We start from the raw sequence: 22,142 nt of genomic DNA on the forward strand, positions 1-22,142 counted from the left end.
GACAAAACCCTAATTTGAGGGTTTGCACTCTATTTAAACAACCTTATACAGCCTCCATCGCCCCTTTATGCTCCCAGAAACCCTCTATAGCAAACCCTAAGTGTTTTGGTGCAATATTTAAAGCTTTTGAGTGATTTTTTGTGGTCTTGTTCACAAGGAAGAAGGAAGAGCATAGAAGGATCACGAGGAGACTGAAGGATTCGAGTTGGTTCATCATTTGCAGTCTTTGAAAGGTATAAAGTCTGTACCTTGCTCTTTCATTTGATAGATCCCTTTTTGGGGAGATTTAGGGCTTTTATAAGCCATTTTGGTAACCAACCATGATTGCAAACATGGTTGGGGGTCAAGACTTCGGATCTTGCACTGGGGAAGAGTCACAAGGCAGATTTGGGTTGCTTTTGCACCCAAGAAAGGTCCCATGCATCATAAGAGCTTATTTTATGTCCTTTTGAGCTCAAAGTCCCATGCATGCACGTAAAGTTTGTAACTTTACGTGCTAGAACGATTGAAGGAGCTTAGATCTACCTTTTGGTCAAGTGTTGTACATCAGAAATCGAGGATTTAGGGTGTGGATGTCATCGACTCGGCGAGTCCGTTCTTAGGACTCGACGAGTCCAAGGCTTTGAGTCCCATATCTGTTGAGGGCCAAAGAACTCAGTTGGGTGTTAGAAGGGTTGTAGCAGGACAGAAAGAGTGACCCAACGCATTGGACCTAGTTTTAGACCTGGAGTTCATGGGACTCGACGAGTGCTAGAACAGACTCGGCGAGTCCAAGGCAATCTCCTTATGGTTGAAGATGAAATCGACGAGTTGTTCATACAACTCGGCGAGTCGGATGAAGGTTCATTCGATGTTCATATCGAAGAGGGACTCGACGAGTTGTCGGCCCAACTCGACGAGTAGAGTCATGGATGAGGACAATGGAAGAGATAGGGACTCGGCGAGTCGGGTCAACTGGAAGTTGACTTTGACTTTGACTTTGACTTGGACTTGGTCAAGGGTAAAATGGTCATTTTACCCTAAGAGAAGATATCAGGTTCTAACTGAGTGTTTTGTGGGATTATAGCCGGAGGGTTACCGGAACAGCAGTCAGACAGTTGTCGGGCAGTTTTCCAGCAGTCAGCTTTACGAGGTGAGTTACCTTCCAGTAGCGGTGGGTCTACGGCCACAATGCCGGCCCACCAGTAGGAGTTGTATATTAGATGATTGTCTTTGTGATATTCATCTAGGTTTGCTACTACCTGATATGTTATGTGCTAGTATGATATGATGTTATGTGCCAGTAGCAGTAGGGGAGATAGTCCCTAAGATCTCCGGTCGATAGGGCCAAAGAGGGGTAGTCATACCCAGTCATACTAGATAGAATATGATTATGTGATACATGTTATGTGGTAGTGGTAGTGGGGTGAAATAGTCCCCAGTATCCGGTCGACAGGACCGAAGGGGAGGCCAGCACCCAGATATGCTAGGCAGTATCCGGTCGACAGGACCGAAGGGGAGGCCAGCACCCAGATATGCTAGGCAGTATCCGGTCGACAGGACCGAAGGGGAGGCCAGCACCCAGATATGTTAGGCATTATCCGGTCGACAGGGCCGAAGGGGTAGGTCGGGCACCCAGATATGCTTGACAGTATATGCATGATATGTGATTTTATGGTATGTGGTACGATGGGGGAGCTCACTAAGCTTCGTGCTTACTGTTTTCAGTTTTGTTTCAGGTACCTCTTCAGCGAAGGGGAAGGAGCCGGCGCGGTAGCTGCACATCATACACACACCCCAGATTCCGCACTATGAGTTTCCTTGGGATTGTGCTCTGACATTATCACTATTTATGATTTGGATTTTCAGACATTATACATAGTTTTATGAGATGTTATGATTTGACAATGTTTTTCCCCCGAATGTTTTAATGAAAGTAATTTATAAAAATGAAATTTTTGGGCGTGAAAATTGGGCTGTTACATAAACAATCGGGTCTTGGGTAGAAGACTACATTTCATTTTTAGAAGAAAATATAGGATTTTCTGGGAAGTACACAAAATTTTTCATGAAACACATAAAAAAATTTGACATTAAATACTTATGAACTCACCAACTTAAATGTTGATACTCTCTTTCAAAATAACTTGTATTCTCAGGGAACCAGTAGGCAGGTGCACTGGACCAGGTTTTTGAGAAGACGGAGCATGTTCAAGACTCGTATTTTATTTTGATATATATATTTTTGTTGTCATACAACTATACTCAGAACATACATATTAACTATTCTATTAATGCAATGGATGTTGTTGCTTGTTCTACTATTATGCTTTGTTATGATATTGAACATGACGTCCTCCGCCCCCGAATGTTTTCGCCATCTCGGTTTGGGGGTGTGACAATACTCATTGTCCAATAATTTGTTTCCCTATTTTTGATTTGTTTGACATAGAAATTAATTGAACACATCATTTGAGTCCTGACTGGGCCTGGCACATAAGTCAAAACAAAATCATCGAGGGGCCAAAGATATCACTTTTGTTCCTCATAGGATAAAAGAAACATATAAACTTCAACTTATATTCTTGTACTAATTACTTGTTAAATTATACACAACAACACGTTTTATAACATCAAGTTACTGATGTGTTACCGCGTTATCAATTCCATGAAATGATTCATGTGAGTGTGGGTTTAATCCAATACTCAAATCTTATTTCAGGAGCACTCATGAACGTTGTAGCAAACTTTTGCTATGTCTAAACACCTTAGACATTCTACAAGCCAATTCATGACAGTCTAACCTCATAGCCTACTTCCAAAGTATGATTGACTGTGGATGGTTTGAATAATATTATTATTCTGGAAGTCAAATCATGCAAATTTAAACAATAGTAAACAATTGACACAAGATAGTGACTTTACTCATAAATAAAACTCCTTTTATTCAATCATCAAATGTCAATTACATTTTATCTATTACAAGTTTCTAAACAACTATCTAATCACTAAAACTAATATCGTCCTTCAGCCCAATACTCCTAGCATGCTGCAAGTCCTTAACCCTACCCAGTCTCTTCATTAGGGGATATGCTAGGTTCTCCTCTGACGATACCCTCTTTACTACGAGGAGTCCTTCTATCCGATGTCCTATGAAGTGATATTTTTTGTCGATGTGCCTGGATCTGCCATGATCCCTTGGTTCCTTGGTTAAGGCGACCACACTCTCGCTATCACAGAAAATCTCCATAGGCTCCTTTACAACTGGTACAACTCCAAGGTCTCCAGTGAAGTTCTTTAGCCATATCGCCTCCTTCGACTCTTCACTTGCTGCTATGTACTCTGATTCGCACGTTGAATCAGCTACAGTCTCCTGTTTGGAACTTTTCCAAGTTACTGCTCCTTCATTTAGGGTAAATACCCATCCCAACTGAGAGCGGAAATTATCTCTGTCGGTCTGAAAGCTGACGTCACTATACCATGTCACTCTCAAGTCATTACTTCCACCGAGGGTAAGGACCCAGTCCTTTGTCCTTCGGAGGTACTTGAGAATGTTCTTTACCGCAGTCTAGTGAGCTCTACCAGGATTCCCTTGATATCTGCTAACCATGCTCAAAGCAAAGGCCACATCAGGGCGAATACTTGTCATAGCCTACATGATCGATCCAAATGCAGAAGCATATGGTACTCGACTCATTTCTTCTATCTCGACATCAGTACTCGGGCTTTGAGTCTTACTCAATTTGGTATTGCTCTGGATAGGTAATTCTCCTTTCTTGGAATTCTCCATGTTGAAACGTTTCAACACCTTGTCCAAGTAGGTACTTTGGCTAAGTCCTATTAGTATTTTACTCCTATTTCTCAATATCCTTATCCCTAGAATGTAAGCAGCTTCTCCAAGGTCCTTCATAGCAAAACACTTTCCAAGCCGGGACTTAACCTCCTGTAAGGTTGGAACGTCGTTTCCTATGAGAAGTATGTCATCTACATACAATACCAGAAAGCTAACTATACTCCCACTAGCTTTGACAAATACGCAGGACTCATCCTCACTTCTCGAAAAGCCAAATTCTTTGACTTTCTCATCGAAACAAATATTCCATCTGTAAGATGCTTGTTTCAATCCATAAATGGATTTCTCAAGCTTTCACACTCTATTAGGGTACTTCGCATCGACAAAACCCTCTCGCTGACTCAAGTAAACATCTTCAGCCAACTTCCCATTTAGGAAAGCAGTTTTGACATCTATTTTCCATATTCATAATCATGAAATGCATCTACGGCTAGCATAACCCTTATAGACTTGATTTTGGCCACTGGTGAGAAGGTCTCGTCATAGTCAACTCCAGGAGTTTGAGTAATGCCCTTTGCAACCAATCGTGCCTTATATGTGTGTACTTTCCCATCTATGTCGGTCTTCTTCTTGAAGATCCATTTTTACCCGACCGTCTTACGAATAGGTACATTGTCAACCAAGTTCCAAACTTGATTGTCATACATGGACTGAATCTCGCTGTCCATAGACTCTTTCCATTTTGCGGACTCGGGGCCAACCATGGCTTCCTTGTAGTTATTAGGCTCATCCAAATTTACCAGTGTACTATCACTGATAAACGTATTACCATCTGTAGTAATATGGAAACCATAAAACTCAGATGCCATTCTAACTCTACTGGAACGTCTCAGAGGTAAGGACTCGTCAACTGGTTCAACAAGAGTTTCCTCCTCGGGTTAAGCACTAGTGTTTGAGGTTCCTTCATCACTTAACTCTTGAAGCTCTTCAAGGACAATTTTCCTCCCACTGTCCTCTTGGCATATGAGTTCTCTTTTGCGGAAAACCCCTCTCCTCGTAACGAAGACAACATTGTCACTCGGTCTATAGAAGAGATATCCAAAGGACTTCTGTGGGTAGCCGATGAAAATACAATGCTCACTACGAGGTTCGAGCTTGTCGTGAGTCTCTCATTTTATGAAAGCCTCAAAACCCCAAACCTTCATATGCGCTAACGAGGGAACCTTCCCTGTCCACATTTCGTGAGGTGTTTTGGCAACCTTCTTAGTTGGGACTAGATTAAGAATATGGGTGGCAGTCTCTAAGGCATACCCCCAGAATGAGATAGGTAACGAAGCTCGACTCATCATGGAACGAACCATGTCCAACAAGGTTCGATTGCGCCTCTCAGCCACACCGTTTAGCTGTGGTGTCCTAGGTGGCGTCAGTTGTGAAACAATTCCACATTCCTTAAGATAGTCGTGGATCTCAATACTATGATACTCACCACCTCGATCGGATCGAAGCATCTTTATCTTCCTTTATTCTCCACTTCTTGTTTAAACTCCTTTAACTTTTCAAAGGTTTCTAACTTATGCTTGATTAAGTAGATATACCCATATCTGCTATAATCATCGGTAAAAGTCACATAGAAGCGGTTAGCATCCCTTGTGGCGGATCTGAAGGGTCCAACACTCCATCCTTTTGGAGTTGGGCTATGCACTTCTTGTTGACATGTCCAAGACGACAATGCCACAAGCATGCTTTGTCCAAACCATTGGACGAATCAATATACAATACATTATTTCCTAAGTTGTCTACAACCATCACAGTTTCATATATACCATTACAAGGCAATGTTTCAAAATAAAAAATACCATTATAAAAAGCATTTATAGAACCAATTTCATTATTAAAAGAAAATCCAAAACCTTGTTTATACAAACCATGATGTTTCTCACTATATCTGACGAGTAGCAACAATTATTCAAATCTAACTCTAACCCATTACTAAGCAATAAAGAATAAACTCCAATCTTGGTGACAGGCGACACTTTCCTATTCCCCATGCTCAGGTTCATCTTCCCGTGCTCCACATCCCTACTTCTTTTTAGATCCTGCAAATCAGAACAAATGTGAAAACCACATCCTGTATCAAGGACCCAAGAATTAGCATGTGATGAGTTATTAGATAGAATAGTGTAAATACCTGCGAAGGTGGGCTTTATCTTTCCATCCTTGATGTCCTGCAAGTATTTGGGGCAGCTTCATTTCCAGTGCCCTTTTTCATGAGAATGGAAGCACTCTGCTTCCTTTGGATTGGATGAGGGAGCAGCAGAACCACCTTTGGACCCACTAGAAGAGTATCCATCACGAGACTTTCCCTTGTGATTCTTTGAAAGATCTTTCCTTTTCTTCCCTTCCCATGTCCAATTGCCAGGACTGGGGCAGCAGTAGGAGTGGGTACAACATACTTGCCTTTTAAACTACTTTCAGCGGTTCTTAATAGGCCTTGAAGCTTTCTTAGAGTAACTTCCTCCTTGTTCATATGATCAGTCATTCTAAACTGATCATAACATGGAGGAAAAGAGTGTAGGATAATGTCAATGGCCAACTCTTCATCGAAGTTGACATTCAACTTCAGCAAGCGATCCACAAACCTTTGCATCTTTTATAAGTGAGCCGTGATGGACTCTCTATCTTTCATTTTTTTGTTATCATGCAGGCAATGATTTCATACCTTTCTTGTCGAGCACTTTGATGGTACCTTTCCATCAAGTCTTGGTGCATCTCGAAAGGCCAGAAGTCCTCATATGACTTCTGAAGCTTAGGAGTCATGGTGGTTATCATGATGCACGACACCTTTGTCGCGTCCTTCTCATGATCCCTATACTCAGCTATCTGTTCAGGAGTGACAGTAGATTCATCAATCTCCTTAAGCTCTTTGTCGAGGACATACTCTTTTTCCTCATATAGAATGGCCATGAGGATGTTTCGAATCCAATCATTGAAATTCGATCCATCAAAAATGACCCTCCCACATAAGTTCATGAGGGAGAAAGAGTCGGAAGAGTTTGAGTTTGAAGAAGTGTTTGAAGTAGACATCTGAAAAGAAAGACAAAGTTTAGATTAGATAAGGATCCTTAATATAACACCCAAATGAAATATTAAGGCTAGGACCCAACACAATATTCTACAATTCGGAAGAAGGATGTCGTAATCCAATTGCAAAATATTTGAAGGTAGGTAAATGACGATTTACCAATTTCCACCATGAAAAACGAAAATGAAGATTAGGTTTTAAATGAATTGAAATGCCTAGATTCTTTGAGATTCAATGAACTTTTCAATGGCTTGTTTAAATCTTGATTATGTCCTTCAAGTTTGTGACTGGGATACCGAGGATCACAAACAAGGTGTGAATAACCATGCAAATGTGCTTGGTACTCTCGATGTCATTTATCACCTAATAAATGTGCCGGTAAACCACACACGCTCCATTGATCTATAATAAACATCGAGCTACCCTTTTCCACCATTGTTAGTTCAAGTTAGTGTACCGGTTAACCACACACGCTCCACTAACGACTTGGCAAGGTGCAAAGTGCAATTTCATGGAATAGCACCATTTTCACATTTTTCCTAAAGTAACTAAGATTGGGAATTTTAGAAACACATTTAGTTACTTTTATAATTATCATTATACTTTTTAACAAGAATTAATATCCTATCCTACCCGTTCGGCTGACGACCCTCCATCAGTCAAGGAAGCGGTGGGTGAGAGTGGACACCCATTCAATCACCATTTTATAGGCAATTTCCTTATACCCCCTTATAGACCAGCTTCGTGAATGAGGCCTACTAACTGTAAGATTGACTTGTCTTTTACATATATGTAAGTATAAATCCTTTAATATTATAATAGTATAAGGGTTGAATTTTAAACTTTTAAAATTCTAGGGTTTAGAATTTCATGTTTCATAAATGAGACTTTTCAAATTCCAAAACTTGAGGGCAAGTTTTGAAACTCTTCAAAAACTCTTGAATTTTAGAATTTTAATGTTTCATAAATGAGACCTATTAAATTCCAAAACTTGAGGGCAAGTTTTGAAACTCTTCAAAAACTTTTGGATTCCGAAACTTGATGGCAAGTTTTGTAACTCTTCAAGACCTTTTGAATTCTAAAACTTGATGGAAATTTTTGTAACTCTTCAAAGTCATTTAGATAAAATTTTAAACAAGTAAAATAATCACATATTTTTTTTTATCATTTAACAATTTGATCTAATTCAACTCATATAGCAAGATAATTTCAAATCACATAATACAAATAATTAGCTTATCATATAATCTAGTAATTATCTTAAAACTTGACAATTTATCTTTTAATTGGATGAGGATAGTCACTACCATATCAGAAAAATCAGATTTTATGATATAAAACAGTTTATGGCAATGAACCTAATCCAATTCTGGCCAAAAAAACATGAAATCTGCAAGCAGAAGATCCTACTCGTCGAGTGCATGAACTGGACTCGTCGAGTTGTCAGTTTATGGGTGAACTCGTCGAGTCAGATAATTTGACTCGTCGAGTCCATCAGTCAGAGGCCAGAAATGAGACTTTTTCAGTTTTGAAAATTTAACCAATGCATCAATATAACAGAAAACACCCTAGGCTCTGATACCACTGATGAATTTTGAGCACTATAACATCCCTATGGTGCACATACAACCCTAATGCTTTGGATCTAAGTTTTCTCTAGTTATACATGCAATTTTCCTTTTCCAAAGCATGAAACCTAATTATCATACAACATTGATATTTGAAACATAAAAAACGAGTTACTTGATTACCTCCTTGTTGTAGCTTGTAGAGCTTGGCCTTACAAGAGCTTAGCACCTCAAATATGATGCCTCAAATAAGTCACAAAACACCAAGAACAAATGAAGGATTATGAGAGAGGTTTAGGAGGCACCAAAATCGTCTATGCTCTTCTTATAATAACTGTGTGTCAATTTTAGGGGCATATGGGTTACATATATAGTGTAGAATTCCAAGGTTCACTTGTAAACCCTAATCCATTCACTTAGGGTTTTGATCCAATAATTCATTTGGACTAACACTTCATGGACTCTCACCTAAGCTTAGTCCATCACTAATCAATCATGGATCATTAGCCCAAACTATATGTATCACTGATTTACAAAATCAGCCCCTGTTAATTTAATCAGTCTCTTTTGATCAATAAATTAATTCCAAATTAATTTTTGATCAATACCAATTAAATAATATGATTTCTCAATTAATATATTATTCTTATAATATATTAATAAATCACAAATAACCTCTTTCTCAAATATCCTTCCTATCAAATTGCTCCGGTGAATGCAACCCAAATGGACCATGCTACTATCGGGTCAAGTACATACCACATATAGTTATGGGCTTAGACACCTAATCCAACATGACCTTCCTGCAGGTCAAGCACCTCTCTACATATCATGCTACGTCCCGCTTCATGCAGGGTCACCAGTAATCAGGGAAAAGATCCATATACATCTTCGTCGCCCCATGAACGCGGTTCATGAGATCCATGAACGCGGCTAGAGAATTGGTGAGCCCAAACGGCATCACCACAAACTCATAGTGACCATAGCAAGTCCTAAAAGTTGTCTTCTGCACATCCTCATCCCTGACTCGCATCTGGTGATAACCCGATCGCAGATCAATCTTGGAGAACCAAGATACACCATGTAGCTGGTCAAACAAATCATCGATCCTCGGGAGGGGATAACGGTTCTTCACCGTTACCTTATTCAGCTCCCGGTAGTCTATACACATGCGATGTGACCCGTCCTTTTTCTTCACAAACAGGATCGGGGCTCCCCATGGCGAACTGCTCGGCTTGATAAATCCCTTGTCAAGCAGCTTCTGCAGCTGCGTAGACAACTCCCGCATCTTGGGAGGAGCCAACTGATATGGTGCCTTGGCTATCGGAGCCGCACCAGGGACTAGGTCATTCCTGAACTCAACCTGTCTCTCCGGAGGTATCCCAGGTAAATCCTCCGAGAATACGTTCGGGTACTCTCGCACTACCGGTACATCATTGACTGTCACCTTACCCTTATCCCAGGTATCCATAACATAGGCGACATAACCCACGCAACCCTGCTGAAGGCAGCGCCTCGCTCTCGCTGCTAAGCATAAAGTCAATCCACACTGCGGCCTCTCGCCCTGAATCACTAACCCTCCCCCACTAGGACTCCGAACCCTCACTAGCTGCTGCTCGCAGTCGATCACTGCCCCATTGGCGCTCAACTAATCCATACCAACTATAACCTTATTCCCTCACAGGATAATAGGGACTAGATATACAGAAAACTACTCATCAAATAACTGCAGTGTACATTCTCAGTGAACTCTCGCAACCCTAACGGTTCTATCGTCTACTATCTCCACATCAAGTGGGCTATCCAGCTCTCCAGGAGCCCCTGTGAATCGCTTGCTGAGCGCGAGCGACACAAAATATTGGGTGGCACCTGAATCAAACAGTACCACGGATGATATACCATTCACTAAGAACGGTCCTATAACAAACACATAAACATAAGCAATAATCAATACAAATAAAGAGATGAGGAGAAGATACATACCCATAATGACATCAGGAGCTGCACGTGCCTCCTCTGCTATCAACTGGAAGGCTCTGCTCTTCGCCACTGGCGCCTCTGTCCAGCTCTGCTCTTCGCCACTGGTGAGGAAACTCACCTCTCAAGAAATGTTGAACTGGTAACATCAAATCCCAACTCATAGCTCCAGACTCAACTGCATACAACCACCATGTGACTTACTTCATCAAAATCCCGAAATACCAAAGATACCCTTAAAGTCAAACTTGGTCAAACATGGTCAAATCCAAAGTCAACAGTCAAGGTCAACAGTCCATATTGACCCAACTCGTCGAGTGCACCTACCGACTCGTCGAGTTCCTTCAGTTCTCAGTAAACCGGGCGAAATCCTAGTCAACTCGCCGATTTATCACATCAACTCGTCGAGTTCAAATAGTGTCCAAAAGATTGGGAAAACCCCGGGCCAAATTGTCGAGTTGGAAAGGCAACTCGTCGAGTTTGCCCAGTCTTAACTCATTCAGCCACTTTCTAAGCGAGTCTAAAGCTCAAAACTATATATCCGATCCCCTAGGGCTAAGATACCACGTAAACTTGCTGACTTTACGTCAATGCGTGGCCTTACGAGGCTAAAACACTCAAGCATAGCTTATTAAGGGATTTAGGGCATGAAGGAAGTCCAAGACTTAATAAAGATGGCAACTTTAAGTCAAAAGAGGCAATGAGATGTCCAAATGTGAATTCATAGCTTCATGACATGCTCAAATCCAAGAATGATCCCAAAATAAGCAAATAATGACCATAAGCCCCCACATGAAGAGATATAGTAAATAAATGACCAAGGTATCAACATTATAACTCAATATTGTTGCCCCAACAAAGAAGACACCAGATCTACAGCCTCTCCCTTCAACTATGCACCTCCTACTTCAAGCGTCTTCAAGAAAACACCAAAGATGCACTTTTTAAGCTCTCACACACTCAAAATGGTAGAAAAAGCACGAACTAGGGTTTCTCTGGACAAAGGGGCGATAAAGGAGGCTAACAATGAGGCTTAAGGCCTTTAAATAGGATGCAAACCCTAAAAACTAGGGTTTTCCTTTCCAGCGTCTACTCGTCGAGTTGGGGCTCCCCAACTCGTCGAGTTGAGTCTTTAATCCTGCGTCCAAATAAATCCCTACACGACGAGTTGGAGCTCCCCAACTCGTCGAGTTCCAGCCCAAAACCCTAAAATTTTGAGAAATAAATAATACCTGGACCAAGTGTTACAATGACAAATCGTTAGCTACCTTAACAACGGTAGTTTGACAAAGTAGAATTTTATCGACACCAATAAGAGAGTTCAAGGTAGACAAATTTTCGATATAACACATAGAAAATGATTTAATGCAAGTATGACCACTAAATAAAGGTTTAATGTATAAGGTGTACATGTGATAATAATGGTGGTTTGTTATTTCTTTAAATATAGGACAAAATTTGTATTTGTTCAATAACTATATGCTAACGTGTCTTATTTATATACTGTAGGTTTACATGTACACATATAGTATAAGCCTATAAGGTCCTTTCTGTAACATATTATACTGATGTATTATATATTCTAGTGGAATGCATTGTAAACCCTATGGGATCACTTTTCACTAAATATCATGGTATGAAGCCTAATCGTATGTGCCTGCCTCTGACTACTACCCATAACATCGATTTTTTTCTGCTTCAGTCGATCAATCACATATGTGATCATTGGACATCGAGAGTTCTTTTATTCTCCTGGTTCGAGGATTTCTTCATATCCAAGTTCTTGTTGTCGCTAATTGATCCTTCCAAGCATCACCTCTCCGCTGTCTTCACTCCTTATCCATCTGGAGGGTTTGGTAGTTTTCATCACTACAATGCTTCCACCTACGGTCTGTTCTCTGTTTACCGTTCTGTTTTTTTTCAATATTTCTTCGATTTTTTGGTGCTATGACTATCTCTGCCTCGTCCTCCACCATTGCACCCACTGCCCAGCAACTAGTATACGTGGTCACAAACGTTTATAATCAGTTTAGCTTTAAACTCACAACTGATGGTTCCAAATACAAGTTATGGTGTCGAATTTTTCTAGATATGTGTAAAGGTGCTAAAGTGTTAGGACACATCAATGGCAAGTCAAAACCAACTAGAAAAGATGATGAAAATTGGGAATCGATTGACTCTCGCGTCAAATCTTAGTTCTACTCTACTTGTGATCCCAATGTATTACAAGTTATCTCTAGTGATAATTGTACCGTAAAAGACCTATGGGATAATATACAAGAGTTTTTTCTAAATAAAAAGATTCCTGGGATGATCCAATTGCAAGAGAAATTCCGCAACGCTAAAAAGGGCGCCTCTTCCATAACATACTACTTTCATAATTTTAAAAACTTGGCCGATGCATTAGCGGATGTTGATTCCGAAATTACTGAACTAGAACTTGTCATGCAAATTTTACGAGGTCTCCCACCCTCTTACTAAAGTATCGTGGATGTTGTCACCAATACCAAGCCTTTCCCGTCATTTTTGGAAGCCAAGAATATGCTTCTACTTCATGACAATCAAGAAGAACATCACGAACAAGTGCTTGACTCTCAACATTCCACCAATACCGTCCTTTATTCCATGTCACAACATTCGGAAAATCGAAAAATAAGTGGAATAAAAATCGGAATAATAACTAGGGTACTTCAAAATTGGGGAGTAATTCTAGTATGTCTACTACTAACCATATTGCAAGCACTTTTTCGGGTCAACAATCTCAATTTGCAGGTAATATGGGGCTAAATCCAAGCACATTTAAGCAAAATATGGTCTCTCAACAGCTACAAAATTGCTATGTTGGTCCAGCCCAAGTTCCAAACAATCTTAATGCTCCATATTATGCGATCAGCACTCCTAGATTCAGCCCACAACCTATGTTGATGAGCCAAACAACACCTGGTATGGCCAAATTCATGCAGCAGCCCAACAGGGCAAAGCTACAACAAGATCAGCAACCAGCCCAGCTTCGACAACAGCCCATTTTGATGCAGATGATGCCTGTTGTTACCGTTCCAGTATGCTCCAAAACAGCCTACTGATTTATCTACAGTGTTTCAGGCCATCTTTCTTCAACCGGCACCAGACAACCAATACTACATGGATACCGATGCAAGCTCTCACATGTCGTTTAACCAAGGTAACATGTTCTCTCTTACTCCATGTCATTCTAAATCTATTATGGTTGGTAATGGTGCTATCATTCCGGTTTCTCACATTGGTCACACTTTTCTTCCTAATTCTCAAAACAAACTTGTTCAAAATATTGTTCTTTTGTCAAATCAAATAATTAAAATTTTAGTATATGTCCGTAAGTTTACTACTGACAACTTGGTTTCTATGTCATTTGACCTATTTGGTTTCTTTGTAAAGGATCTTAATTTGGATGCTCTTCTCCACCGCGTTGACAGTACCAGTGATTTATAATTGTCTCTTCCTGTCTCTTCCTTCCTCTGTGTCCTCTTCATCCGCCAAGGCTCTCACAACGGTGTCTCTTCCCACATGGCATAGACGTCTCGGCCACCCTGGATTTCCAGTGCTTAGTTTTTTAAATTCTCGTCATTTTATTTCTAGTATTTCCAATAAACTTCGAATTTTACATGCTTGTCAATTTGGAAAACATTGTCGCTTCCCTTTTACTTTATCTACTACTAAAACTTCTCGTGTGTTTGAGCTTATACATTCCGATTTGTAGACATCGCATGTTCTAAGTTTAAGTGGTTTCAAATATTATATTTTATTTCTTGATGATTTGTAACTCCCGGGTTTCGGGGCTAAGCATTTTTAGACGATGTAAAAGTCTAGGTCAACTATTGTAATTATTTATGAAGTAATAAAGATGAATTATTTGAGTATTATGTGAATTATGTGCATTTATGTGCTTATTACTTATTTATAAATGTATAATAAATAAATGATAAAAATAAGCGTCAAAATTAAAGTGTGAGATAAGCCCAATATCTTTACATAAAGTTCTAGTGGTGGAAACAAGGATTCCGGGGATATAAAGAACGCCGAAATCCGAGTTATAACGAAGAAGTTATGACCCGTCGAAGTTTCGCGACGGAACCGGCACGACACCGGGAAGCGTAAATAGTGAATTTACGATAGAAGATTTTTTGGCCTTAGTAATCTAAACGAAAGTCGTAGAATATGTTAAACCGAGAACATCCATAAAAAGAAACGCCCAAATCTGACTTCGTATGAGGAAGTTATGAATTTTCTAAGATTTGGCTTAGCAGTACACGGCCCGAAACTCGAATTTTAGTTCGAGCGGTTTTTGGCTTACGCGGCCTAAATGAGAGTTGAAGATATCATTAATAGGAACTCAACGGTAAAAATACAGACGAAAACGGAGTCTGTATGAAGGAGTTACGAATTCTTCGCGGTCATTTAACAGTCTAATCTCCTCGTACTGTTAAATTTAAGATCGGTGGAGAATTAACCGATGGAGACAAAATGAAAGTTGTAGATCTTATTTTTACCTACGCGTGGATATAAAGAACGTCGAAAAAGGAGCTCGTATGTGAAAGTTATGAATTTTTGAAATCGGCTGATTTCCACCCTGTGTGCGATGCCACGTGTCAGCACCAGGCTGTGACTTGGAGCCCAAGCTCACTCACGACGTGAACATCAAGATATTCACGACGTGAGAGCCATTTCATCCTCCTATAAATAGATGTTCGGGGGTAGAGCATTCTTCACACCTCTCAAGCTTTCTTTCTCTCTCTCTAGAGTCTCTCTCTAAACCCCCTAACCCCTTCCTAAGCCAAGGTAAACCCCCTAGCATCCGAATGAAGCCCGAGGCTCCCGGAGTCCCGAGAAAAGAGCCTTTCGGCTCGGGAACGCTACTCCAGCGAAGCCCGGTTTTGCGAAAAATCCGTTGTAAGTAAGCTACGCCTACGCAATTTTTAATATAACTTTTAAATAATTATAGTAATGTTATTAGGTCCTTAAAATAATTATTTGGGCTATTATTATGAGATATATTGGGTGTTATTTAACGCTTATATAATAATAATAATAATAGCTAGACTATTAATTAGTCGCGGTTAACGTTAAACTAAACCCTAGTGATATTGATACTAGGTTTTGTCGAGGGAAATTGTTTTAAGAAGTAACGAAGCGCTGTCCGAATTCAGAATCACCACCTTATCAGGTGAGTGCATAGTTACTTTCATCTTACACATAGATATGAAGTATTTAATATAAACTACGTACTATGTGTGCATATTGTCTGAATACTTGCTGTCTATGCCGATGAAAGATTTTTATACATGTTTTAAATGATTTAAATTGTATATGTATTTTATATCTACAAAAATGTTGGGGTAAAACATGGGTAGATGTAATAGACGATGTGTGATAAAATGATGAGAGGCCTCGATGTTGTTGTTGTTGATTCTGTCATCTAGCGGAGTATGGATGACGACCACAGACTCTTCTAGACAGTCCAGTGGAACGCTAGCAAGCTCGCAACCTGTAGGTGTTTGTGAACGATGTGTTCACCGGTGTACTCCATCCCCCTCATGGTTGCCTTTAGGACATTTATTGCTGAGGAACCCCCTTAGCAGTAGTGTCCATCCCGATGATGATCCTTCGGCTAGGTCCCTTATGATAGGTGTTTAGGGACGTAAAGTGAGGATAACGGGAACGGGTAATCGGGTTATTGTTGATTGATGAAATTAATAAACTTATTTATTGTGGGTTGAAAACCCTATGTGCTCACCAGGCTCCCAAGCCTGACCCACTCAGTTTCATGTATTACAGGTAGTGGCGCTCGAGCATAGATGTGATGTTTTGGATGAGGGATTACGGATATAGGCCTGTAGATATGAAATAATGTAGTAAGGCTTATATTGTACTATTTATGCTTTTGATTTGTATCGAACATGACATCCCGAGTCTTTTAATGAAATACATTTCCTTGGAAATGCTTTTGATAAATCTTTATCATATTTTGTTTTGGGACAAATTCCGCAACACTTTTATTTAAAATGTCACTCTGATTTTCAAACAAGCATAAACAAAATCGGTCTTTTCTGGCCGTGAAAATGGGGATGTCACAGTTGGTATCAGAGCATTAGTTTAAGCGAACTAGGAATTTGTAGGATGTCTAGACTTAAACTTAGAATGCTAAGCGATGATTGTGAGATGTGAGCACTAACTTATTTTAGGAATTATGCCTAAAATGCCTTTATGTGCTAAATGCTTTGTGCCTGATATGCTGTTATTTGTTCGGATCTATGGTCTGTTGCCGACCGGATCTGGAAACCTTATGTGTTTAGGATTCTAAACGTACGACTACGATATTAGAACTAACATGTAAACGTTTCGGAGTGATAAGGATGATTTAAACGTCTATCCTGAATAAAGATCTAAATTCACCTTATTCGGTGTATAGATCAAGATGGCAAGGACCCGTAGCGGAAACGTGAATGCAAATGGGAACCGAAATCAACCCCCAGTGATTTAGCAAATACCTGTTGCAGTAGAAGTTGCACCCGAGCCAATCACCATGGCTGGAGTACAAGCCATGATTCGGGCGATGTTAGCAGAACAACGGGAAGAAATGAGGCAGATGTTGAATAGGGATGAACCTACCATGCCCGTTGAGCAACCTGAGCTGAGTCCCGAGCAATCGGAGGAAGGGAACTACAGCCGCCATGGGAGTCAAGTTGGGACTCAAGGAGAACGAAGGAATGACCCGGAGAGGGGAAACGACAAGGATGGGCGGATGTATAAGAATTTTTTGGGTGCGAAGCCACCAAGTCTCTACGGAAGCCCAAAGCCTGTTGAGATTATGGATTGGATCTCCGAAATGGAGATGGTGTTCGAGAGCTGCAGGTGTAGCAAGAAACAGAAGACCGTCTTCGCAGTAAGACAACTGAAAACTGGAGTCTTGAGCTGGTGGAAGTTACTAGCAGATACAATGCCGCGAGGAGAAGCCCTAAAGATGTCATGGATGAGTTCTTGGAACAACTGAAGGCACAATACTGTTCAGAAATAGATCTGATTGATCTGAACAATGAGTTCCAAAACCTAAAGAAGGGGAGAATGAGCGTTGACGACTACGCTACTGCATTCACTGAGAAGATGAAGTTATTTCCATACCTAGTGCCAACCGAACTCTCCAAAATTGAGAGGTTCGCAAATGGACTGCCAGCCGACTTTGGCCCGACAGTCAAGATGGCAACCACTCTGAAATCAGCTGTTCGAGCAGCTAAGAATGTGGAAACCCAGCAGAAGGAAAGGGGTCTGGAGAGGGCCGAGGTTGGTGAGAAAAGGAAATTTGACGGATCCTCGAGGTCCGGTAAGAAGAGTAAATTCTCGAAGTCTGGTTCGAGAGGAGGAGGATCCGAAGAAAAATGGTGCGACAAGTGCAAGAAGAAGCACCAGGGGAAATGTGACGGAGGAGTCACTTGTTTCAAATGTGGGAAGCCTGGGCACTATGCCAACGAATGCACGTTCACTAAGAAGGTCTGTTATGAGTGCAACGAGGAGGGGCACATTTCGAGGGACTGCCCAAAGAAGAAGGAGGCAGGAAGACCCAACATTACACCGAAGCCGAAGGCAAGAGCCTTCCAGATGACGCTCGAGGCTGCAAAGGAGGCAGCAGATGTCGCTTCAGGTACCTTTCTTGTAAACGGATTGCCTGCCAATATACTATTTGATTCGGGAGCAAACTATTCCTTTGTATCGCATAAATTTGGTGGGAAATTAGCATTGCCTGTAGAAAAACTTGATAATGCCCTGATTGTAGAAGTTGCCAGTGGCAAATTCATACCTGTTAGTAATCGTATTAAGAACATCGTCATTGACCTAAACGGAAACGAATTCCATGAAGAGTTGTTGCCCATAGAGTTGAACGGTTTTGACATCGTTTTGGGAATGGATTGGCTTAACGCCAATGATGCTGAGATTCAATGCCGAAATAAGATAGTAAGGGTAAACCCACCCGGAAAAGAGTCATTTATGGTGTACGGGTACAAACGCCGAGTAAATTATGGAATCATCTCCCTAATGAAATCCAGAAAATGTTTGACCAAGGGATGTGCATCATACTTGGCATTCGTAATCGATGCTAAGAAGGAAAAGAAAGAGGTGCAGAATATACCGGTTGTGTGTGATTATCCGGAAGTCTTTCCCGAAGATCTTCCCAGATTACCACCTGATAGACAAGTGGAGTTTCGGATAGACTTGTTACCAGGTACAACACCGATAGCGAAAGCAACATACCGATTAGCACCGACGGAGATGAAGGAGCTTATGACGCAACTTCAGGAGTTGTTGGACAACGGCTTTATCAGACCTAGTTCATCACCCTGGGGAGCTCCGGTGCTATTCGTTAAGAAGAAAGACGGAAGCATGAGAATGTGTATAGACTACCGAGAGCTGAACAAGGCAACGGTGAAGAACAAGTACCCATTGACGAGGATTGATGAGCTATTCGACCAGCTGCAAGGTTCGAGCTATTTCTCAAAGATCGATCTTAGGTCAGGATATCATCAGCTGAAAGTGAGAGAGCAGGATATCGATAAGACTGCATTTAGAACAAGATATGGACACTACGAGTTCTTGGTTATGTCGTTTGGACTAACCAATGCTCCAGCAGCATTCATGGATTTGATGAACAGGGTTTGTAAACCATTCCTCGATAAATCTGTGATAGTGTTCATAGATGACATTCTCATCTACTCGAAAATCCAGGAGGAGCATGACCAACAGCTACAAGAAGTGTTGGAAGTCTTGAAGAAGGAGAAGCTATATGCAAAGTTCTCCAAGTGTGATTTTTGGATCCGAGAAGTCCAATTCTTGGGTCATGTGGTTAACCAGGAGGGGATAATGGTTGACCCAGCAAAGATCGAAGCTGTGATGAAGTGGGAACGACCAAAAAGTCTCACAGAGATTCGAAGCTTTCTTGGATTAGCTGGATATTACCGACGATTTATCCAAGGCTTTTCTTCGATAGTTGCTCCATTGACAGCTTTGACCCACAAAGGAGCTACTTATACATGGAGCGAGAAGCACGAAGAAGCATTCGAGAAGCTAAAGAAGAAGTTATGTGAAGCACCGATTCTTTCTCTACCCGATGGAGTTGAAGACTTCGCGGTCTATAGTGACGCATCTGGAGTCGGGTTGGGTTGTGTTCTGACCCAAAGAGAAAAGGTGATAGCATACGCATCTCGACAATTGAAGGAGCACGAAAAGAACTACCCCACTCACGATTTGGATTTGGCAGCGGTAGTTTTTGCTCTAAAGATATGGAGGCATTACCTCTATGGAACGAAGTGCAAACTCTTCACTGATCATAAGAGTCTCTAGTATCTCTTTAATCAGAAGGAGTTGAATATGAGGCAACGACGCTGGCTGGAATTGCTTAAAGACTACGACTGTGAGATACTTTACCACCCCGGTAAGGCAAATGTTGTTGCTGATGCCCTCAGTCGGAAAGTCAATCTTGAAAGGAAAAGGCCAAGAGCGTTGAGAATAGAAGTTGTCTCGACGATTGTGGAAAGTATCAAGAAAGCTCAAGAAGAAGCTTCGGAAAAGAATAACCAAAAAGAAGAACGCTTGGGAAAGACGTTGGTATTCGGTACAAACCGTCAAGGACTGAAAGTATTCCAAGATCGGATTTGGGTACCTAAGACGGGAGGAATAAGAGATCTTTTGATGCAAGAAGCTCACAAGACCATGTACTCGATTCATCCCGGTAGCACTAAAATGTATAGGGACCTAAAACCCTACTACTGGTGGCCGACGATGAAGCTCGATGTTGCGAAGTATGTGGCCGAGTGTGTGACTTGTGCAAGAGTTAAGGCACAACATCAAAAACCGTATGGGAGTTTAGAACCTTTAACTGTACCCATGGGTAAATGGGAAGACATCACCATGGATTTTGTGACTAAACTGCCCAGGACGAAGAACGGACACGACATGATTTGGGTAGTCGTGGATCGTTTCACAAAGAGTGCACACTTCATAGCAGCCAACGAAAGGTGGTCTATGGATAAGCTTGCAAATGATTACGTGAAGGAAATTGTGAGACTTCACGGTGTTCCTCTAACGATTGTATCGGATCGTGATAGTCGTTTCACGTCAAGGTTTTGGAGAAGTCTACAAGAGGAATTGGGTACGAAGTTGTGTTTGAGTACGGCTTACCATCCGCAGACCGATGGTCAGAGTGAAAGAACGATTCAAACACTGGAAGATATGTTGAGAGCATGTACCCTCGAGTTCCAAGGTAACTGGGATGAGCACTTACCTTTGGTAGAATTTTCCTACAACAATAGTTTCCACTCGAGCATCAAGATGGCACCCTATCAAGCTTTGTACGGGCAAAAGTGTCGTACGCCGTCTTGTTGGCTTGAGGCTGGAGAAAAACAGTTTATGGGCCCCGAGATAGTCCATGAGACTGCTGAGAAGCTGAAAGTGATCAGGGAAAGCATGTTAGCAGCTCAGGATCGTCAGAAGAGCTATGCTGACAAGAAAAGACGATCGATGACCTTCGAAGTTGGGGATTCGGTTTTGCTTAAGGTCTCACCGTGGAAGGGACTTATAAGATTCGGAAAACGAGGAAAGCTAAGTCAAAGGTTTATTGGACCGTTCAAAGTTCTTCAGAAGATTGGGAACCAAGCTTACAACCTGGAATTGCCCGAAGAACTCAATGGTATTCATAACACCTTCCATGTGTGTTATCTGAGGAAATTCACGGGAGAAGTTCCCGACATAATTCCGATCTCAGAGTTAAGGATGGATGAGAGCAAGAGGTTGATTGAAGAGCCCGAGGCAATCGTTGACCGTAAGACTAAGAAGTTACGACGCAAGATGGTCGACTTAGTGCTAGTCCGATGGAAACATTCGAATCGGCCGAATCTCACTTGGGAAACAGAGAGTGACATGATGAGTCGCTATCCACATCTGTTTGCTGATGCATGATTCCGGGAAGGAATCATCCTAAGGGGGAGAGAATTGTAATGCCCGGGTTTCGGGGCTAAGCATTTTTAGACGATGTAATAGTCTAGGTCAACTATTGTAACTCTTTTTGAAGTAATAAAGATGAATTATTTGAGTATTATGTGAATTATGTGCATTTATGTGCTTATTACTTATTTATAAATGTATAATAAATAAAGGATAAAAATAAGCGTCAAAATTAAAGTGTGAGATAAGCCCAATATCTTTACATAAAGTTCTAGTGGTGGAAACAAGGATTCCGGGGATATAAAGAACGCCGAAATCCGAGTTATAACGAAGAAGTTATGACCCGTCGAAGTTTCGCGACGGAACCGGCACGACACCGGGAAGCGTAAATAGTGAATTTACGATAGAAGATTTTTTGGCCTTAGTAATCTAAACGAAAGTCGTAGAATATGTTAAACCGAGAACATCCATAAAAAGAACGCCCAAATCTGACTTCGTATGAGGAAGTTATGAATTTTCTAAGATTTGGCTTAGCAGTACACGGCCCGAAACTCGAATTTTAGTTCGAGCGGTTTTTGGCTTACGCGGCCTAAATGAGAGTTGAATATATCATTAATAGGAACTCAACGGTAAAAATACAGACGAAAACGGAGTCTGTATGAAGGAGTTACGAATTCTTCGCGGTCATTTAACAGTCTAATCTCCTCGTACTGTTAAATTTAAGATCGGTGGAGAATTAACCGATGGAGACAAAATGAAAGTTGTAGATCTTATTTTT

Source organism: Lactuca virosa, chromosome 7 (assembly GCF_052849685.1).
Source record: "Lactuca virosa cultivar CGN04683 chromosome 7, Lactuca_virosa_CGN04683_v6, whole genome shotgun sequence".
NCBI classification, from domain to species: Eukaryota; Viridiplantae; Streptophyta; class Magnoliopsida; order Asterales; family Asteraceae; genus Lactuca; species Lactuca virosa.